Genomic DNA, 15,738 nt, shown 5'->3' on the forward strand with positions numbered 1-15,738 from the left:
ACAATTCCTAACAGCCGGTAGGCTGTTAGGAATTGTGGGAGTTGAAGTCCAAAACACCTGGAGGGCTGAAGTTTGCTGGAAGTCTTACTGTATACAATTCAGCTACTAAGATCCTGCAGAAACCTGGAGTTTGTAGTTTTGGGAAGCACCAGAGCTCTCAATTTGAGACTTCTGGACGATTTTCCCTAAACTATAAAACCTGGAGTTTGTAGTTTTGGGAAGCACTAGAGCTCTCAATTTGAAACCTCTGGATTACCCTCCCTAAACTATAAAACCTGGAGTTTGTAGTTTTGGGAAGCACCAGAGCTCTCAATTTGAGACTTCTGGATGACTCTCCGTAAACCACAAATCCCAGGATTCCACGGCAGTTGTGGTAGAGTCTGTGGATCTCAACCTGTGGGTCCCCAGGTGTTTTGACCTACAACTCCTCGAAATTCCTTTCCAGTTTACCAGCTGTTGAGATTTCTGGGAGTTGAAGGCCAAAACATCTGGAGACCACAGGTTGAGAACCACTGACTTAAAGCATGATGACCCTACCACAACTGCAACTCTAACTGCTTAGTGTGAATGGTCCTCCTTGTCCTAGTTTTCCTCCCGTTCCCCCAAAAGTGTTTGGAAGGGCAAGAGCAACTTCAGAAGGTTCGATTACAACGCCAAACTTTGGTTGGGTTTCGGCCCCTGCTTCCACCCAACCTGGGGCCGTCCATCTGCCTTTTAGAAAAGACGTACCAACACAACATGGCCGGGACCAACATCCCTTGGGAAGCGGGGAGACCGAGATGGTCCCCGCGTTTCCATTGTTCCCTTTACGAGCCAAGTTGAGCATTGCAGCCCCGAGAAGGGACCGACGCTGCCCTTACTGAACACCACTTTTGCCTCCTTCGCCATTCACCTGTGCCTTCACGTTGACAACGTCACCAGCACCAAATATATCATGTGGTTCTTTTCCTTTCAAGGGAAAAGTCCCAAACCCAACCCTTTCCGATCTTTTTCCGGGTTGGAAGACAACGCAAAATTGTCAGTGGCACCGGAGAATGGGGAGAGAAACAGGCTGCATTTCCCCCAAACTGTGGCAAGCGAGGAAGACGAAGGTGGCGGGGAACATATGCACTTCCCCCCTTTGTTTACAACTACCTCCCTGTTTCCTCACATGCTTCCTCTTCCTCCCCTTTGTGGCCCTCGCCTTTCCAAGCCGCTCGGTTCGAAAAGCAAGGAAAAAGAGGGGTAACGATTGGAGGGAGGAGAGCGAAGGAGGAGCCCCTTCGGTCGGGCGAAATACAAGGCTAGTCGACACACCACACGTTACGTACATGTACACACACATACACCAACGCACCAATGCACACACCTTACGGAAGCATGTGCAATCACACACAAAGGTTGGGTCGCCTTCGGCCCGAGGCAGCTCTCTCTCTCTCTGTTTATTTTTCGTTTTGTCAAAAAGCCGCACTTGTCCGCACGCACAGAACAATAGAAATCTCCAAGCCAGGTGAAGAACACGGGATGTTAACGTCTCTTTCTCTCTCTCTGTTTATTTTCTTTTTGTTGTCGAATTATTCTAAGGAAGGAGGACCCGGATTCGCCACCGTGCCCCTCTTCCCCAATGTTTTGAATATTTTCTTTCTTTTTTCCTATTTCCGGTTTCGTTCTGTTTTGATTATTTTTCCTCCCCCAGAGACTGTGGTTTGAAATCATTATGCCGCACTTTTCTTATTGTCGATGTTCGTTATCGTAGGGTCGTTCGCTTGTTTATTTCTCGTCTCGTCCCCCTCCCCAGGAAAAAAAAAAGACGCGGCGGCCGCTGTGCCGTTTCTCTCCTTTGTCAACCAGTCCTGCTAATTTTCCAAGGGAGGGTTGTGTCTCTTCGCTCTGCCCCCCAACAACAACAAACAACGCACATGTTTCGGTGCTTGTCGTGCCCCGAGTGGCACGTTGCTTTGGCATGCATTGCGAGCCGCTGCTAACTCCGCCATGTTGTCATGCGAATCGAGCATGAGGTGCTAAACTACCTTCAAGTTGTGGTGCTCTCGTCCCTTGTTGTGGTGGTTTCTATATGGCCCCGTGACGGCCATGGTGCTCTCACCCACCCGCGTGAACCCCAATATACCTGCGACGGTGGCTAGCTTACCTAAGAGACTGTGACGGTCAACCCTCCCACCTTTTATTCTCAATCAGCCCTCTCCGGTGGTCAGCGGTTTGGTAGCCCTCCTCACCCAGGTGCCAGGATTAGTATTACTCTTACTAATCCCTCTCTTGTATACATATGGCCAAGGGCAACCGTCGGGCCACCAAGAGGCTGAGGTGCTAGTCCAGCGGAGGGTTGGACCCGCTTTCTTCCTGCTCAAAAGGCGAAAATAGGGATAGGTTGCCAGTGATGGACACTCCAGGCAATGTCAACAATGGGGTTGCTTCGATGCTGACCATATAATGGAGTTTGAACAGCATTCTGTGGTCAGTCTCCAACCACATCATGCAGTCCAGTGCAATTCTAACTGCATAATATGGTTCAACACTGATCGACACCTATAATATGGTTCGACAGTTAAATACAGGTCAAACTGCGTTATATGGATGTGCATACAATGCAGTTCATTACAGCTCAAGCTGCGTTATATGGTTCAACACTAAGCATATAACGCAGTCCATATAATTGGAGTTTGAACAGCATACTGTGGTCAGTGTCGAATCATAATGCAGTCAGATACAGTTTAAACTGCTTTATATGGATCTGCATACAGTGCAATTTATTACAGCTCAAGCTGCGTTATATGGTTCGACACTTAAGCATATAATGCAGTCCATATAATTGGAGTTTGAACTGAATTCTGTGGTCAGTGTCGAATAATATAATGCAGTTCTAACTGCATTATATTGTATGATTGGACACTGATCTCATAATGCAGCTAAATACAGTTCAAGCTTTATTATATGGTTCGACATTTATGCATATAACGTAGTCCATATAATTGGAGTTTGAACTGCATTCTGTGGTCAGTGTCGAATAATATAATACAGTTCTAACTGCATTATATAGTTGGACGCTGATCACATAATGCAGTTAAATACAGTTCAGGCTTCATTATATGATTCGACACTTAAGCATATAATGCAGTCCATATAATTGGAGCTTGAACTGCATTCTGTGGTCAGTGTCGAATAATATAATACAGTGAAATAGTTAAATAATATGGATCTACATGCAGTGCAATTCATTACAGCTCAAGCGGCATTATATGGTTCGACACTAAGCATATAATGCAGTCCGTATAATTGGAGTTTGAACTGCATTCTGTGGTTAGTGTCAAATCGTATAATGCAGTTAAATACAGTTCAAACTGCATTATATGTATCTGCATACAGTGCAACTCATTATAGTTCAAGCTGCATTATATGGTTCGACACTAAGCATATAATGCAGTCCATATACTGGGAGTTTGAACGACATTCTATGGTCAGTGTCGAACCATTTCATGCAATACTGATCATATAATGCAGTTAAATACAGTTCAAACTGCATTATATGAATCTACAAGCTGCATTATATAGTTCGACACTAAGCATCTAATGCAGTCCATATAATGGGAGTTTGAACTCCATTCTATAGTCAGTGTTGAACCACAGAATACAGTCCAGTACAGTTCAAACTGCATCAACACTGATCATATAATGCAGTTAAACACACTTCAAACTGCATTATATGGATCTGCATACAGTGCAATTCATTACAGCTCAAGCTGCATTATATGGTTCAACACTAAGCATATAATGCAGTCCATATACTGGGAGTTTGAACTGCATTCTGTGGTTAGTGTCGAATCGTATAATGCAATACTGTGCCGTTCTAACTGCATTATATGGTTCGACACTGATCATATAATACAGTTAAATACAGTTCAAACTGCATTATATGGATCTACATATAATGCAGTTCATTACAGCTCAAGCTGCATTATATGGTTCGACACTAAGCATGCAATGCAGTTAAATACAGTTCAAACTACATTATATGGATCTACGTATTTTGCAGTTCTTTACAGCTCAAGCTGCATTATATGGTTTATACATGAAGCATGTAACGCACTTAAACACAGTTCTAACTGCATTGTATGTATCTGGTTATATGGTTAGACATTAATCATATAATGCAGTTCAAACTGCCATTATATGATGGATATAGAACCAGCTTACGGTTGCAAGAAGGAAAGCCGGAGACACCTCCCGTCTCTTGAAATAACTTAAATAGAGCAATGGATTCAAATTGCAGAAAAAGAGACATCACCTAAACATTAGGAAGAACTCCCCAAAGCTCTGAGGAATATGCTGTCTTGAAGTCTCCTCTGGAGATTTTTAAGCAGAGGGTGGATGGCCATCTGTCAGGAGGGCTTGGATTGAGTATTCCTGCCTTGGGGTCTGTTGAAATTTTAAAAGGGAATTTCAACAGGTGCTGCATTTTACCTGGATGTGAAATCTGGGTTCCAGATTTCTACACCTGGGTTCCAGGTTCTACATCTGGGTTCCAGATTCTACATCTGGGTTCCAGATTCTACATCTGGGTTCCAGGTTTAACTCTGTTATCTGGGCTTGGCCCCATGTAAGCCGCCCTGAGTACCTTCAGGGAGAGGGAGGTTGGGTTCCAGATTCTACATCTGGGTTCCAGATTCTACATCTGGGTTCCAGATTCTACATCTGGGTTCCAGTTTCTACATTTTGGTTCTAGATTTTACATCTGGGTTCCAGATTCTACATATGGGTTTCAGATCTAACTCTGTTATCTGGGCTTGGCCCCATGTAAGCCGCCCTGAGTACCTTCAGGGAGAGGGAGGTTGGGTTCCAGATTCTACATCTGGGTTCCAGGTTCTACATCTGGGTTCCAGGTTCTACATCTGGGTTCCGGATCTAACTCTGTTATCTGGGCTTGGCCCCATGTAAGCCGCCCTGAGTACCTTCAGGGAAAGGGAGGTTGGGTTCCAGATTCTACATCTGGGTTCCAGGTTCTACATATGGGTTCCAGATCTAACTCTGTTATCTGGGCTTGGCCCCATGTAAGCCGCCCTGAGTACCTTCAGGGAGAGGGAGGTTGGGTTCCAGATTCTACATCTGGGTTCCAGTTTCTACATTTTGGTTCTAGATTTTACATCTGGGTTCGAGATTCTACATCTGGGTTCCAGATCTAACTCTGTTATCTGGGCTTGGCCCCATGTAAGCCGCCCTGAGTACCTTCAGGGAGAGGGAAATGGGGTATAAAAATAAAGTTGTTATTATTATTATCACATTAACGGGACAGGTAACCCTCTCCGGTTTTCATTCCAGCAACCCTAAGATGCATCTATATTGTGGAATGAATGCAGTTTGACACAACTTTAACTTCCAAGGCTCAATGCTATGGGATCTTTGGAGTTGGAGTTTGGCGGGCACCGGATAAAAAACTCTTGGATCCAAAACTTCCCGGATCCCATTGCATCCAGCAATGGCATTTCAAGCAGTGTCAAACTGCATTCAACGGTGCAGATCGGTGTTTCCCAAACTCTGCTCCTTGCATGTTTTGGATTACATCTCCCAAAATACCTGAGTTTGGGAATCAATGGTCTAGATGCAGCTTTCGTCAACATCAGGGTCCAGATCTGGCAAACCTAGTTAGCGCATGTGCATGCATTCGCCCCGCAGAACTCGATAGGAGTGACTTTTGGAGACTGCGACTCCCAGAACCCCTTAACCCCCTTTCCGCAAAAGGTAAATGCGCTTAGCTCTGCAGTTGTTTCAAGAGGCAGCTATGGAGGGGTAGAGAACAACGGCAACCACGTGCTCCGAAGAACCCATCGCTCTGTCTCTAGCGGCAAATCACTGTGCCGCTATTGAGGCCCCGGTGCTCCGTTCCTGCCTTTCGCGGCAGCGGCGGCTGGGCCGAACAGAGGATGCGGATCTCTTCCTTCCTTCTTTCCGGTGCTACTTATCACTGGTGGTACTGGGTGGATGCTGGGATGTGCCACCATCTCGTTCCAGAAGGAGCACCGGTTGCACGAGTGCGAAACGGAGACGTTTGAAAGAGACACAACCCTCCCGCTTTCCGGCCACGCTTACACACGCACATTGCCCCCTCGCCCCAAAACATTTGCCATGCCAGCCAGCGCTCAAAAGGGTGAGATCAATGGCTTTCAAAGGGCCTCCGGATCAATAATGGTGAGATACTGGTTCTCAAACAGTGTCACCATTATGTGAGTGAGTCTCAGAGATCATATGGCCATATTGGTGGATAGGTCATTCTCAAAAGGTAATATGGTCACCATTACGGACTTTGCCCCCAAGATAAGACCATTGCGGACCTCCAGCTGTTTGGGCCTTCAACTCCCATAATTCCTGACAATTGAACAAGCTTGTTAGGGCTTCTGGGAGTTGGAGTCCCAAAAAGCTGGAGGGCTGCAGTTTGAGGATGCCTGGGATAATGCGTAATACTTGACAATTGGTTTCTAAATAAGGTCACCATTGTATTGTTGAAGGCTTCCATGGCCAGTATCATTGGGTTGTTGTGGGTTTTCCACGCTGTATGGCCATGTTCAGAAGCATTCTCTCCTGACGTTTCGCTTGCATCTATGGCAGGCATCCTCATTTTTCCAAATTCCGTAAATCTTGGAACAGTTTCTCCCCGTAGAGATGTTCCATGTCTCATCGAAGGCTTTCATGGCCGGTATCATTGGGTTGTTGTGAGCTTTCCAGGCTGTATGGCCATGTTCAGAAGCATTCTCTCCTGACTTTTCACCTGCATCTATGGCAGGCATCCCCATTTTTGCATTTTCCATGAGTCTTGGAACAGTTTCTCCCCGTAGAGATGTTTGATGTATTGTCGAAGGCTTTTATGGCCGGACTAACTGGGTTGTTGTGAGTTTTCCAGGCTGTATGGTCATGTTCAGAAGCATTCTCTCCTGACATTTCCCCTGCATCTATGGCAGGCATCCTCATTTTTCCAATTTTCATGAGTCTTGGAACAGTTACTCCCCGTAGAGATGTTCAATGCATCATCAAAGGCCTTCATGGCCGGAATCCCTGGGTTGTGAGTTTTCCATGCTCCAGAAGCATTCTTTCCTGACGTTTCACCTGCCTCTATGGCAGGCACCCCCATTTTTGCAACTTCCGTGAGTCTTGGAACAGTTTCTCCCCGTAGAGATGTTCAATGTATTGTCGAAGGCTTTCATGGCCGGTATCACTGAGTTATTAGTTTTTTTGGGCTGTGTGGCCATGTTCCAGAAGCATTCTCTCCTGACGTTTCGCCTGCATCTATGGCAGGCATCCCTATTTTTCCAAATTTGGTCAGTCTTGGAACAGTTTCTCCCTGTAGAGATGTTCAATGTATTGTCAAAGCCTGGAATCACTGGGTTGTGAGTTTTCCATGCTCCAGAAGCATTCTCTCCTGGCGTTTCACCTGTATCTATGGCATGCATCCTCATGAGGATGCCTGCCATAGATGCAGGCAAAACGTCAGGAGACAATGCTTCTGGAACATGGCTGCACAGCCCGGAAAACTCACAACAACCCAAGGTCACCATTATTGATGGATAGGTTATTCTCAAAGGCAATATGGTCACCATTACTGACTGTGCCCTTGAGAAAAGACATCTTTGAGCAAAGTAGGAACAGTAATGTTTGACAACTGACAAAGTTATTTGCAATGTGAGATTTCACTGGAAGCCAACATTTGGAAGCCATTGATCTTGGGTACGACAAAACCTGGCCCTGACAGGTTTGGGGATGGAGGCCCACTGCACCTTTAAGTGCCTCTCAAGCTGATTTTCGGGATGAGAATGCCAGCTGGATCGACGCTGCCATATACGAAGGTTGAATGAAAAGTAATGCCTCCACCTTCGTAACTCCTCAACAGATGGCAGTACTGGTATGTGGCAGGTACTGGCTTGTTCAGTAGACTCTCCTCTACAGTTTCATTTTGGTGGGAAACCTTAGAATTGAACGGTAATGTTGTTAAAGTGCGAAGTATGGAACCCTGCGCAGACGGTCAGTCAATGCAGCTTAAGCAACATGCAGTCATTGAATTATTGACAGCAGAAGGTGTCACCTCAATATCTTTTCTCAACTGTAGCTCAACTGAACTAGGATCAATGCAACTGAATGCATTATATGGTCAGTTTAGACCCATATAATGCAGTTCCACTGAACTAGAATTAATGTAGACCCATATAATACAACTGAATGCATTATATGGGCAGCGTAGACCAATATACTTACTCTCCCAACGATGCACAGTAATCACATCAACACAACAACCATAAACAGCTTGCATTCTCTGATGCATCTCCTTTGGGGTGACACCTTCTGCTGTCAAGAATTCAATGCTTAAGTCGCACTGACAGACCGTCTGCGCAGGGTTCCATAGTTCCCACTTTAACACCACAACCATTCAATTCTAAGGCTTCCCCACCAAAATTGAACTGTAGAGGAGAGTCTACTGAACAAGCCAGTACCTGCCGCATACCAGTACTGCCATCTGTTGAGGATTTACGATGGTGGAGGCATTACTTTTCATTCAACCCTTTTAATAGAATTTCAAACTACATTATATAGTCAGTGTAGACTAGGCATGGGCCAACTTCGGCCCTCCAGGTGTTTTGGACTTCAACTCCCACCATTCCTAACAGCCTACCGGCTGTTAGGAATGGTGGGAGTTGAAGTCCAAAACACCTGGAGGGCCAAAGTTGGCCCATGCTTGGTGTAGACCTATACAATGCATTATATAGATCTACACTAATCATATAATGCATTATATGGCAGCGTAGATCCGGCGTTAGCTTCTCAATGAAAGAACGGATCTCTTTCCTGGCAGCTTCATCGATCGATCTGCCCTGGGTTCAGTGGGCCACCAAACCAAATTTTTGGGCTATCAGCCGAAGAAGGGCTTGCTGGCGATGGCAAAAAAAAGGGGGGGCAGAGGACGGGCTCCTTCAAAGGGGAGCCGGTGGCAGGAGGCCGCCGTGTCTCTTTTTCAAGGCTTTGGGCATCTTGTTTATATGATATCGTTTTTATATCTCTCGTTTCCTCCGCCCTTGTGTACGGTTTAATTTCCTCCCCTCCTTCTCTGTATGGCGGGATCAGAGTTGGCCCCCGCTGCGTATGTATCTATCGCTGTTGTGGAACATTAAATACGTCTGGTAACATCATATCTCTCTGTGTATGCGTTTTGTTTTTATTAAATGGAAGAACATAACAAATGCTGGACCTGTACTACCATATAATGCAGTTTGGGACTGTGTTATATGTCAATATAGATCCATATAATGCAGTTCAACTGAACTAGGGTCAGTGTAGATGCATTTAACACAGGTCAACTGAAGTAGGGTCAGTGTATACCCATATAACACAGGTCAACTGAAGTAGGATCAGTGTATAACCATATAACACAGGTCAACTGAACTAGGGTCAGTGTATACCCATATAACACTGGTCAACTGAAGTAGGGTCAGTGTATACCCATATAACACAGGTCAACTGAACTAGGGTCAGTGTATACCCATATAACACAGGTCAACTGAAGTAGGGTCAGTGTATACCCATATAACACAGGTCAACTGAACTAGGGTCAGTGTATACCCATATAACACTGGTCAACTGAAGTAGGGTCAGTGTATACCCATATAACACAGGTCAACTGAACTAGGGTCAGTGTATACCCATATAACACAGGTCAACTGAACTAGGGTCAGTGTATACCCATATAACACAGGTCAACTGAAGTAGGGTCAGTGTATACCCATATAACACAGGTCAACTGAAGTAGGGTCAGTGTATACCCATATAACACAGGTCAACTGAAGTAGGGTCAGTGTATACCCATATAACACAGGTCAACTGAACTAGGGTCAGTGTATACCCATATAACACAGGTCAACTGAACTAGGGTCAGTGTATACCCATATAACACAGGTCAACTGAACTAGGGTCAGTGTATACCCATATAACACAGGTAAACTGAACTAGGGTCAGTGTATACCCATATAACACAGGTCAACTGAAGTAGGGTCAGTGTAGATGCATATAACACAGGTCAGCTGAACTAGGGTCAGTGTATACCTATATAACACAGGTCAACTGAACTAGGGTCAGTGTAGATGCATATAACACAGGCCAACTGAACTAGGGTCAGTGTAGACCTATATAACACAGGACAACAGAAATAGGGTCAGTGTAGATGCATATAATGGAGTTGAAAGCATTATATGGTCAATATAGACCTACATAATGCAGTTCAATGGAACCAGGGTCAATGTAGACCTTTATAATGCAACTGAGTGCATTATATGATCAGTATAGACTCATACAATACAGGTCAACTGGATTCAGTGTTGATGCATATAATGCAGTGGAACTCATTATGTGGCCAGCATAGACCCATATAATGCAGCTCAACTGAACTAGAATCAACGTAGACCCGTATAATCCAGTTCCACTGAACTAGGATCAATGGAGACCCATATAATGCAACTGAATGCATTATATGGCTAGTTTAGACCCGTATAATGCAGTTCTACTGAACTAGGATTAATGTAGACCCGTATAATGTAGTGTAGACTCCTATAATGCAGTTTCACTGAACTAGGATCAAGGTAGACCCGTATAATGCAACTGAGTGCATTATATGGTCAGTTTAGACCCATATAATGCAGTTCCACTGAACTAGGATCAACAGAGACCATATAATGCAGTTCCACTGAACTGGGATCAATGTAGACCCATATAATGTAACTGAATACATTATAGGGCCAGTGTAGACCCATATAATGCAGCTCAACTGAACTAGGATCAATGTAGAGCTGTATAATGCAACTGAATGCATTATATGGTCAGTTTAGATCCATATAATGCAGTTCCACTGAACTAGGATCAATGTAGACCCGTGTAATGCAACTGAATGCATTATATTGCTAGTATAGACCCATATAATGCAGTTCAACTGAACTAGGATCAATGTAGACCCCTATAATGCAACTGAATGCATTATATTGCTAGTATAGACCCACATAATGCAGTTCAACTGAACTAGGATCAATGTAGACTCATGTAATGCAACTGAATGCATTATATGGCCAGTTTAGAACCATATAATGCAGTTCCACTGAACTAGAATCAATGTAGACCCGTATAATGCAACTGAATACATTATATGGCCAGTGTAGACCCATATAATGCAGTTCCACCGAACTAGGATCAATCTAGACCTGTATAATGCAACTGAGTGTATTATATGGTAGTTTAGACCCATATAATGCAGTTCCACTGAACTAGGATCAATGTAGACCCGTATAATGCAAGTGAATGCATTATATGGCTGGTTTAGACCTATATAATGCAGTTCCACTGAACTAGGATCAATGTAGATCCGTATGATGCAACTGAATGCATTACATGGCCAGGGTAGACTCATATAATGCCGTTCCACTGAACTAGGATCAATGTAGACCCGTATAATGCAACTGAATACATTATATGGCCAAGGCAGACCCATATAATGCAGTTCCACTGAACTAGGATCAATGTAGACCCGTATAATGCAAGTGAATGTATTATATGGCTAGTTTAGACCTATATAATGCAGTTCCACTGAACTAGGATCAATGTAGACCCGTATAATGCAAGTGAATGCATTATATGGCTAGTTTAAACCCATATAATGCAGTTCCACTGAACTAGGATCAATGTAGACCCGTATAATGCAACTGAATGCATTATATGGCCAGTTTAGACCCATATAATGCAGTTCCACTGAACTAGGATCAATGTAGAACCATATAATGCAACTGAATACATTATATGGCCAGTGTAGACCCATATAATGCAGTTCCACTGAACTAGGATCAATGTAGACCCGTATAATGCAACTGAATGCATTATATGGCCAGTGTAGACCCATATAATGCAGTTCCACTGAACTAGGATCAATGTAGACCCGTATAATGCAACTGAATGCATTATATGGCCAGTGTAGACCCATATAATGCAGTTCCACTGAACTAAGATCAATGTAGACCCGTATAATGCAACTGAATACATTATATGGACAGTAGACCCATATAATGCAGTTCCACTGAACTAGGATCAATCTAGACCAATATGATGCAAGCGAATACATTATATGGCCAGTGTAGACTCATATAATGCAGCTCAACTGAACTAGGATCAATGTAGACCCATTTAATGCAACTGAATGCATTATATGGCCAGTGTAGGCACATATAATGGAGTTCCATTGAACTAGGATCAATCTATACCCATATAATGCAACTGAATGCATTATATGGTCAGTTTAGACTCATATAATGCAGTTCTACTGAACTAGGATCAATGTAGACCCATATAATGCAACTGAATGCATTATATGGTCAGTTTAGACTCATATAATGCAGTTCTATTGAACTAGGATCAATGTGGACCCATATAATGCAACTGAATGCATTATATGGCCAGGGGTGTAGACCAATATAATGCAGCTCAACTGAACTAAGATCAATGTAGACCCATATAATGCAACTAATGCATTATATGACTACTGTAGACCCATATAATGCAGCTCAACTGAACTGGGATCAATGTAGATCCGTACAATGCAACTGAATGCATTATATGGCCAGTGTAGACCCATCTAATGCAGTTCCACTGAACTAGGATCAATGTAGATCCGTATGATGCAACTGAATGCATTACATGGCCAGGGTAGACTCATATAATGCCGTTCCACTGAACTAGGATCAATGTAGATCCATATGATGAAACTGAATGCATTACATGGCCAGCGTAGACCGATATAATGCAGCTCAACTGAACTAGGATCAATGTAGACCCGTATAATGCAACTGAATGCATTATATGGCCAGTGTAGACCCATATAATGCAGTTCCACTGAACTAGGATCAATGTAGACCCCAATAATGCAACTGAATGCATTACGTGGCCAGTGTAGGCCCATATAATGCAGTTCTACTGAACTAAGATCAATGTAGACCCATATAATGCTACTGAATGCATTACATGGGTCAGCGTAGAGCCATGTAATGCAGTTGATTGCATTATATGGCCAGTGTGAACCCATATAATGCTGTTCAGCAGTACTAGGATTAATATAGGCCTGTATAATGCAGTTGAATGAATTATATATCCAATATAGACCCATATAATGCAGTTCAACAGAACTAGGATCAGTGTAGATGCATATAATGCGGTTCAACTGGAACTGTGGTCAGTGTAGACCTATATAATGTAGGTCAATGCAGTTAAAAGCCTTCAATAACACAATGCAGTTAAACACCATTAAATGGGTCTACACTGACCATACAATGCAATTTGGAGCTGCATTGTATGGCAGTATAGATCCAGCCACAGCTGTGTGTATCCTATGGAAGTTCATCCTATGCATGTCTTGCTGCTTTTGATCACACATTGATTTAATTGACTCAGAGCACCGACTAGTGGCAGAAGAGCCAATGCACAAACCGAGGGGAGAGAAAAGCGGAATATCAACTTCCGAAGATGGCTGGAAGCTGCAGATGTGCAAAAGTGAACTTCAACTGGATCTAAACTGACATAAAAAGCAGTTTGGTCATATAGTGCATTATATAATAATAATAATAATAATAATAATAATAATAATTTTGGTGGAGGCTCCTTCTTTGGAGACTTTTAAGCAAAGGCTGGATGGCCATCTGTCGGGAGTGCTTTGAATGTGATTTTCCTGCTTTCATGGCAGAATGGGGTTGGACTGGATGGCCAACAAGGTCTCTTCCAACTCTATAATCTATATAAATAAAATGTAATGTTCGTTTGTGGGGTTAACAGAACTCAAAAACCACTGGACGAATTGATACCAAATTTGGACACAAGACACCTAACAACCCAATGTATGTCCTTCACTAAAAAAAAAAAAAAAGATTTTGTCATTTGGGAGTTGTAGTTGCTGGGATTTATAGTTCACCTACAATCAAAGAGCATTCTGAACCCAACCAACGATGGAATTGAACCAAACTTGGCACACAGTTCTCCCATGACCAATAGAAAATACTGGAAGGGTTTGGTGGGCAGTGTCCTTTGGTTTTGGAATTGTAGTTCACCTACATCCAGAGAGCACTGTGCACTCAAACAATGATGGATCTGGACCAAACTCTATACGAATACTCAATATGCCCAAATGTGAACACTGGTGGAGTTTGGGGGAAATACAATCTTGACATTTGGGAGTTGTAGTAGCTGGGATTTATAGTTCACCTACAATCACAGAGCATTCTGAACCCCACCAACAATAGAATTTGGCCAAACCGCCCACACAGAACCCCCATGTGGGCCACAGCAACGCCTGGCAGGGGATGGCTAGTTCTATGATAATAATTGTATATTATAGATTACATGTTATATTAGTAAAAATATAGCAGTATAGTGGTACAGTACAATATAGTAATATATAATACAAACATTGTGCTCTGCTGATAATATAATATATACACATATATACACATATAGTATATATTAAAATATAATATGATGAGATAAAATATACCAATACCATATAATAATAGATAATATTGTAATATAATAATTCTCATATATTAAATAGAATTACTACTGATAATATTCAATAATATTATATTGCTATTGATAATATAATTAGTAAAATATAGCACTATAGTGACATAGTATATTATAGTAATATATAATACTAATATTGTGCTATGCTAATAATATATATTATATACACATATAATATATATTAATAATATAATATGATGACATAAAATATACTAATACCATATAATAATAGATAATATTGTAATATAGTAATATAGTATAATTATCAGTATACTACTGATAATATTCAATAAAATTATATTGCTATTGATAACATAATTAGTAAAATATAGTAATATAGTGGCATAGTACAATATAGTAATATATAATACTAACATTGTGCTATGCTAATAATATATATATTATATATTATATACACATATGGCATATATTAGTAATATAATGGTGACATAAAATATACTAATACCATATAATAATAGCTAATTTGTAATATAGTAATGTAGTATAATTATCAGTATACTACTGATAATATTCAATAATACTATATTGCTATTGATAATATAATTAGTAAAATATAGCACTATAATGGCATAGTACAATATAGTAATATATAATACTAATATTGTGCTATGCTAATAATATATATTATATACACATATAGTATATATTAATAATATAATATGACATAAAATATACTGATACTGTATAATAATATGTAATATTGTTCTATAGTAATTCTAATATATTAAATACAATTACTACTGATAATAATATAATATTATTTTATTTTATTTTTTCCCGACTTTTTATTTTTACAATACAGAAAATACATACCTTGCACACACAAAACATTTACAATTCCCACCACCAACATGAGGATTATTATCTTTCACATATTCATTTCTTTTTGAGACAATCATTATTTCTTTATCTTTATACATTTCCATCCTGTATGCTATATAGCATTTGTATCTTATTTCTTATGACCTGATCTCCAGAATGATTCATAATACAGTTCATTACCCTTGCCCATCTATCTTCCATTTCTCTCATTTGATTTTCATTGATTTTTAAATCATTTAATTTCACATTCATAATTTCAAATTCCATTTGCTCTCCACCTTATAATGGTACCATTTATTTATTGTCCATTTTGATTTATCTTTC

The sequence above is a fragment of the Anolis sagrei genome, chromosome Y, assembly GCF_037176765.1.
Source record: "Anolis sagrei isolate rAnoSag1 chromosome Y, rAnoSag1.mat, whole genome shotgun sequence".
In the NCBI taxonomy this organism is placed as follows: domain Eukaryota; kingdom Metazoa; phylum Chordata; class Lepidosauria; order Squamata; family Dactyloidae; genus Anolis; species Anolis sagrei.